Genomic DNA, 8,331 nt, shown 5'->3' with positions numbered 1-8,331 from the left:
GTCTTGCCCACCAAGAATTAATACTATAAATTCTTTCAATATTAAACTCAAAATCTTCTGGCTCCACATCCTTTATCTGAGCAAAGGCTTGCGTAACAATCTCTTTTAAATTTTCCTTCCTATTTTGCTTCAAACCCCTCACCCTTATAGCATATTCCATTAATCTATATTGTAATATTACTCTTTCTTCATCTGCCCTATCTACCTTTGCCTGTATATCTCCCATCTTATTATCTAAGTTCCAATTGTTTTGATTCTTTTGAATTTCCTCTATTTTCCTTTGCAACTCTAAATTAGCTTTATTAATTTCTGCAAGATCATCTTCCATCTGAATACAAGAGCTTAATATTTGCGCAATTGCATCCTTTACCATTTTCATTTCCCGCTTCTGTTCTTCCACCACTTCCTTAAAATCCAACATCTCTTTCTCTATTTCATCAAATTTTTGATCTATTTCTAAAAAATGACTCTCCAAAAACTCCTGTAAAGAATTTCTTAATTCCTTTTTGATTTCTTCTTTTAATTTTTGAATCTGAACTGAAGAAATTTCAAAGTTTTTAATGACTTTTAGCACTATTTGCTTAAAAGCCATTTTTTAAAAATATAACTTAATAACAGACCAAAAAAAAAAAATTCAAAAAGAAAAATTCAAAAAACTTTTCTTCTAAATCACTATAATCCCAAAGAAGAAGAAAAATATAAACCATAAAATTCTCAGTTCTTCCATTTAGTCAGTATCTTCCTATATATCTTCTAATTCGACACTAGCTGTTAGTAAGCATTTCTTTAACTTTCGTTTCCAGTACACACATTCCACAAAACCGCCATTTGCTTTCTTCTCTCCTATCTTCGCAACAAATATATCCTCAGGGGCTTGCAGTCTTCTTACAAACAAGTGCTAGAACTCCAGTTTCTGCTCCGTCCACGTTACAATCCATCATAAATCAATTCCTGCTGTGGAAATTGGACGCTACATTTCGTCTGCCATAAAAGGCAGATGCCTCCCCCAATCTGGAGCTTTTCAGGCTATGGAAGGAGCGCTCCCCGCAAGCCTCAGAAGCTTTTTCTGTGGCTATATTTGGGTGTCTCAACTTCAGCCTGAATGCTCATCTCTCTCTCTTTGCCCGAGGGAAGAGATTTCCAAGCTGTTGGACCAGATTTACGATGTCCTGACAGCTCTACAGACTAGGGAGTTAGCAGCCTAATCAAAGCTGCTTCTCAACGAAGTGGAGCCATATGGGAAGTCCAACACTTCACGTGATCTTGATTCTATCCCTCTGTTTATGCAGCCCAGAACTGTGTTGGCTTTTTTGGCAGCTGCACCACACTACTGGCTCATATTTAAATGGTTGTCCACTAGGACTCAAGATCCCTCTCACAGTTACTACTATATTGTACCTGTACCTATTTTGCAATGTTAATGAACATGACAATGAATATCTTAGATAAATTACCATGTATCAATAGTAGCAAACAATTCTTTAAAAAATTGTATTTTTAAATACAAATAAATATTTAACAAATATTTATTTAACAATTTAATTATTTTTATTATTAATTATTAACAATTAAATTAAATTAAAAATTAAATTAAATTAATTATTAACAATTAAATTAAATTAAAAATTAAATTAAATTAATTATTAACAATTAAATTAAATTGTTAAATTAACAATTAATTTAACAAATAAATATTTAAATACAAATAAAAATTGAACTTACGAACTCCAAAATATTCAGAAATTAATTGTGAAACTCAGTGGTGGGTTACTATTGGTTCACCCCAGATCTGTGAATTGGTAGTGGTATCGGGAGGCTCCGCCCACCCACCCAGACATCTCTGAGCATACACAGAAGCGTTGCGTGCATGAGTACCCACAAGCAAACCAATAGTGGCCAAAATTGAAACCCACTACTGGTGAAACTGAAACTGAAACTTTTAGTTTTATGCTTTCCTATTTCTAATGGTGGCTCAGGGGTTAGGACACTGAGCTTGTCGATTGGAAGGTCAGCAGTTCAGCGGTTCGAATCCCTAGTGCTGCTGTGTAATGGAGTCCCATTTCTTGTCCCAGCTTCTGCCAACCAAGCAGTTTCGAAAACACGTAAAAAATGCAAGTAGAAAACTTAGGGACCACCTTTGGTGGGAAGGTAACAGCGTTCCATGCCCCTTTGGCATTGAGTCATGCTGGCCACATGACCACAGGACATCTTCAGACAGCTCTGGCTCTTCAGCTTTGAAACGGGGATGAGCACCGCCCCCTAGAGTCGGCAACGACTAGCACGTATATGCAAGGGGAACCTTTACAATTATCTATTTCTAATGGAATTACCTTAAACTCTGTCATTTTTTATTCATAATTTAAATTAAACATATGCTTGGCACTCAATCAGATATATATGACCACCCAATCACAAATCTCATTTTTCTTGCTCATTCTCCATAGTTCCAAATAGAAAACTGACCACATACAAAATGCTGCCTGATAAGAAGGCAGTGCTTCAAAAAAAAAATTTGCAATAAAGATAAGGGTTTCTTTGTCTGGTATTTGGAACAAATATAATTTTCATTCAAATGGAATGAACTATGATTTCCCTTAGATTTTAGTCATTGAAATGACATCTGGATAACGCAGAGATTTGTGGGTGTCTCCTCTGAGGCTGAATCCAAAGTGGATCTGTGGTTTAGCAAAATCTCTCACATAAACAAAGCAAATTCTGCACTCCAGTTAGTTTTGCTAATACATTTTTTGTTTTTTGATTCATTAGAAATTAAAATAGAAATAAGCAGTAGCACTTATATATATCTTATATATGTCTCCATATGGCTTTACAGCACTTTACAGCACTGACATTTATAAATGTTGGCATATTACCCCCAACAATTTGAGCCCTCATTTTACCCATCTCGTAAGAATGAAAGGCTGAGTCAACCTTGAACAAGTCACGATTGAATTTCTGGCTAAGGGTAGAGCTAGTCTGCAATACTGCATTCTAACCACTGTGCCACCATGACTCAAAATTAATGTTTTAGTTGTTGCTGTTGTTGTTAGTTGCGAAGTCATGTCCAACCCATCGCAACCCCTTGGACAACATTCATCCAGGCCTTCCTATCCTTTACCATCCTCTGGAGTCCATTTAAGCTCACGCCTACTGCTTCAGTGACTCCATCCAGACACCTCGTTCTCTCATCCCCTTCTTCTTTTGTCCTCAATCATTCTCAGCATTAGGCTCTTCTCCAGTGAGTCCTTCCTTCTCATTTAGTGGCCAAAGTATTTCAGTTTCATCTTCAGGATCTGGCTTTCTAAAGAGCAGTCAGGGTTGATCTCCTCTAGGACTGACCGGTTTGATTGCTTTGCAGTCCAAGAGACTCACAGGAGTCTGCTCCAGCACCAGAGTTCAAAGGCCTCAATTCTCTGGCGTTCAGCCTTTCTTATGGTCCAACTTTCACAGCCATACATTGCAACTGAGAAAACCATAGCCTTGACTATACGCACTTTTGTTGGCAGGGTGATGTCTCTGCTTTTTAGTATGTTATCTAGATTTTCCATAGCTTCCCTCCCCAGAAGCAAGCGTTTTTTAATTTCTTGGCTGCAGTCCCCATCTGCAGTGATCTTGGAGCCCAGGAAAATAAAATCTGTCACTACCTCCATTTTTTCCCCATCTATCTGCCAGGAATTGAGGGAGCCAGACACCATGATCTTACTTTTTCTTAATGTTGAGTTTCGAGCCAACTTTTGCACTCTTCTCCTTCATCCACATCAAGAGGCTTTTTAGTTCCTCTTCGCTTTCTGTCATTAGAGTGGTATTATCTGCATATCTGAGGTTGTTGATATTTTTCCCGGCAATCTCATGATGTGCTCTGCATATAAGTTAAATAGGCAGGGTGATAGTATATAGCCTTGCCGTACCCCTTTCCCAATTTTGAACCAATCAGTGGTTCTGTGTCCAGTTCTCACTGTTGCTTCTTGACCCAAAAACAGGTTCTCAAAAGACAATAAGATGGTCTGGTATGCCCATCTCTTTAAGAACTTGCCACAATTTGTTGTGATCCACACAATCAAAGGTTTTAGCATAGTCAATGAGGCAGAAGTAGATGTTTTTCTGACACTCCCTAACTTTCTCCATGATCCAGCGTATGTTGGCAATTTATGTATTTATTTGTCACTCAGTATATATAAGCATAAGCATGAAATAACTATACAATATATAAGCATATATATAAGCATAAGTATGTAATAACTATATTAATTGGATATAATGAAAGGAAACAATAGGACAGGAACGGTAGGCACGCTTGTGCTCTTATGCATGCCCCTTAAAGACCTCTTATGAATGGGGTGAGGTCAATAAAATTTTTAAATTTGTATATTGTACCGTCTGTTTTATTCTTCCCTGTACACCGCCCTGAGTCCTTCGGGAGAAGGGCGGTATAGAAATCAAATAAATAATAATAATAATAATAGTAGACAGTTTTTGGTTAAAGCTTTGGGGATTTTGGGAAGAGACCACAGAGTCAGATGGTGTATTCCAAGTATTAACAACTCTGTTACTGAAGTCATATTTTCTGCAATCAAGACTGGAGTGGTTAACATTAAGCTTAAATCTATTGTGTGCTCGTGTATTGTTGCAGTTGAAACTGAAGTAGTCTTCAACAGGAAGGATATTGTAATAGATGATTCTATGAGTTAAACTCAGGTCATGTCGAAGGTGGTGTAGTTCTAAATTTTCTAAAGCCAGGATTTCAAGTCTGGTGGCATAAGATATTTTGTTGTATTCACAGGAGTGGAGAACTCTTCTTGTAAAATATTTCTGGACACGTTCAATTGTACTGATGTCTGAAATGTGGTATGGGTTCCAGACAGGCGAGCTGTATTCAAGAATTGGTCTAGAAAACGTTTTATATGCTCTGGTTAGTAGTGTAGTGTTTCTGGAGAAAAAGCTACGCAAGATTAGGTTTACAACTCTTAAAGCCTATTTTGCGATGTAGTTGCAATGGACTTTGGCACTTAGATCATTTGATAGGAAAACTCCAAGGTCTTTAACAGGGTGGGGGTCATCTGTAAGGTAATGTCCATCAAGCTTGCACTTAGTGTTTAGATTCTTTTTTCCAATGTGTAAGACTGAGCATTTGTTGCTTGAGATTTGGAGTTGCCAAGTTTTAGACCATTCCGACACAAAGTCAAGGTCTTTTTGAAGGGTAGCTGTATTGTTGGTGGTGTTAAATAATTTGACATCGTCAGCAAAGAGAACATAATTACTTATAATATGGTCACAGAGATCATTAATGTATAATATGAAGAGTGTTGGCCCAAATACTCATTTTTGACAGGAACAGGATTTGATAGAGCACTGCCAATTTTGACCCCTTGTTGTCTGTTTGACAGGAAAGCTGTTATCCAATTGTGGAGGGGTCCTGAGATGCCGTATTTGATCTCTAGTTCCTCTGCCTCTTCGAAATCCTGCCTGTACGTCTGATAGTTCTCGATTCACATACTGCTGGAGCCTAGCTTGTAGGATTTTAATCATAACCTTACTAGCATGTGAAATGAGTGCAATGGTGCGATGGTGCGACATTCTTTGGCATTGTCTTTCTTTGGAATTGGAATGTAAACTGGCCTTTTCCAATCCTGTGGCCACTGCTGAGTTTTCCAAATTTGCTGACAAATTGAGTGTAGCACTTTTACTGCATCGTCTTTTAAGATTTTGAATAGCTCAGCTGGAATACTGTCTCCTCTACTAGCTTTGTTGTTGCTCAGATTTCCTAAGGCCCATTTGACTTCACATTCTAGGATGTCTGGCTGAAGATCAGTGACCACCCCATCGTGGTTATCAGGGATGTTAAGCTCATTCTTGTATAGTTCTTCTGTGTAATTTTGTCACCTCTTCTTAATCTCTTCTGCCTCTGTTAGGTCCCTGCCACTTTGATCCTTTATCATGCCCATCTTTGCATGAAATGTTCCCTTCATATCTCCAAATTTCTTGAAGAGATCTCTGGTCTTCCCTATTCTATTGTTTTTTTCTATTTCTTTGCAATGTTCATTTAAGAATGTATTCTTATTTTTCTAGCTATTCTCTGAAATTCTGCATTCATCTGGGTGTATCTTTCTCTTTCTCCCTTGCCTTTTGCTTCCCTTCTTTCTTCGGCTATTTGCAAAGCTTCCTCAGACAGCCATTTTGCTTTCTTGCCTTTCTTTTTCTTTGGGATGGTTTTAGTTGCTACCTCTTGTACAATGTTGTAAACCTCCGTCCATAGTTCTTCAGGCACTCTGTCTATCAGATCTAATTCCTTAAATCTATTTGTCACCTCTACCGCATATTCATTAGGGATATGATTTAGTTCATACCTGAGAGGCCTGGGGCTTTTCTCTACTTTCTTCAATTTAAGCCTAAATTTTGCAAGGAGAAACTCATGATGTGAGCTACAGTCAGCTCTTGGTCTTATTTTTACTGATTGTATAGAGCTTCTCCATCTTTGGCTGCAGAGCACATAGTCAATCTGATTTCTGTGTTGACCTTCTGGTGATGTCCCTGTGTAGAGTCGTTTCTTGGGTTGTTGGAAAAGAGTGTTTGCTATGACCATCGTGTTATCTTGACAGAATTCTATCAGCCTGTGCCCTGCTTCATTTTGTACTACAAGACCAAATTTGCCTGTTATCTTTTGGCTTCCTACTTTAGCATTCCAATAACCCATGATAATAAGGACATCATTTTTTTGGTGTAAATTCTATAAGGTGCTATAGGGCTTCATAGATCTGGTCAATTTCAACCTCTTCAGCACCAGTGGTTGGGGCATAGACTTGTACTACTGTGATATTGAATGATTTGCCTTGGATTCAAACTGAGATCATTCTGTCATTTCGGTGATTGTATCCCAGTATTCCTTTTCCTACTCTTTTATTGATTAAGGCGCTACTCCATTTTTTCTGAGGGATTCTTGCCCGCAGTAGTATATCTGATAGTTATCTGAATTAAATTCAGTCATTCCTGTCCATTTTAGTTCACTGATTCCAAGGATGTCGATGTTCAGTTTTGTCATCTCTTGTTTGACGACGTCAAGCTTACCTTGATTCATGGATCTTACATTCCAGGTTCCTATGGAGAAAATTTTTTTACAGCATCGGACTTTCCTTTCACCACCAGATACATCCACAGCTGAGCGTTCCTTTGGCTTTGGTCCAGTCGCTTCACTCTTTCTGGTGCTACTAGTACTAGCCCTCCGCTCTTCCCCAGTAGCATATTGGACACCTTCCAACCTGGGGGCTCATCTTCCGGCGTCATATCTTTTTTCCTTTTTGTACTGTCCATAGGGTTTTCAGGGCAAAGATACTGGAGTGGGTTGCCATTTCCTTCTCCAGTGGATCACATTTTGTCAGAACTCTCTGCTATGACCTGTCCGTCTTCGGTGTCCCTGCACAGCATAGCTCATAGTTTCATTGAGATATGCAAGCCCCTTTGCCACAACAAGGCAGTAATCCCTGAGGGGAGTGTTTTAGTCCAAAATCCTTTAGGAAAAGGCCCTGTTTATTAATGGATATTTTGGTAGAACTTAGTGGAATATATGCATGCAAAGATGAATAATCAGATGTTTATTCTACATATCTTAGTAATATATTGTGATCAAGCAATTTTAATGTCTAATTTAACAAGTTTATAAAATAAGTATAAATATTTAGAAGATGTTTATTATTGAAGAATGTGGGCTATTTAAACATATTTCATTCACTCTTGAAATCACACGTTGCTTAATATATAATTATTTAGATGCCATTTTAGGTATCATCAGGTTTGATTCTGCATGATTTTGTAGACAAATATATTTTGCAGTTAATAATAATTATTTGCTTTTCCAATGAAATTCCAGTAATCTCGTTTGCCTATTTGTCTTGCATGTCTTGCAATTTTTCTTATTTAATTTCCTTCAATTTTTACAAAGCACAATAATTTTTAGTATATCACATGCTTCTGTCATATATTCAAATATGTGAATATTTGGTTGCTGATGATTGCCAATAGAACTTTATTTAGTCCAGGTCTGGTTCTCATGATCCATTCTACATTTAGTAACCATTTTTTAAAATTATTGAATAAATCCCAGTTGGTTCAGTTCACAAGTAAATTCAACCATGACTTACAAACCTAGCTAGTTTACATGACATTTAACTGAAAATGAAGCAATCATACCATCAATTAGTAAGAACTTGACCAATATTTCAAATAGCTGGAGTATATGCTTCAATAGTTTCTACTTTGAATGAAGGCATTTAAGAATAATCCAGAATAACTGGAATCAGTACATACTGTGTTTTCCTGAAAATAAGACACTTTGTTATA

Source organism: Ahaetulla prasina, chromosome 4 (assembly GCF_028640845.1).
Source record: "Ahaetulla prasina isolate Xishuangbanna chromosome 4, ASM2864084v1, whole genome shotgun sequence".
In the NCBI taxonomy this organism is placed as follows: Eukaryota; Metazoa; Chordata; class Lepidosauria; order Squamata; family Colubridae; genus Ahaetulla; species Ahaetulla prasina.
Note: the sequence above shows the minus strand (reverse complement) of the source record.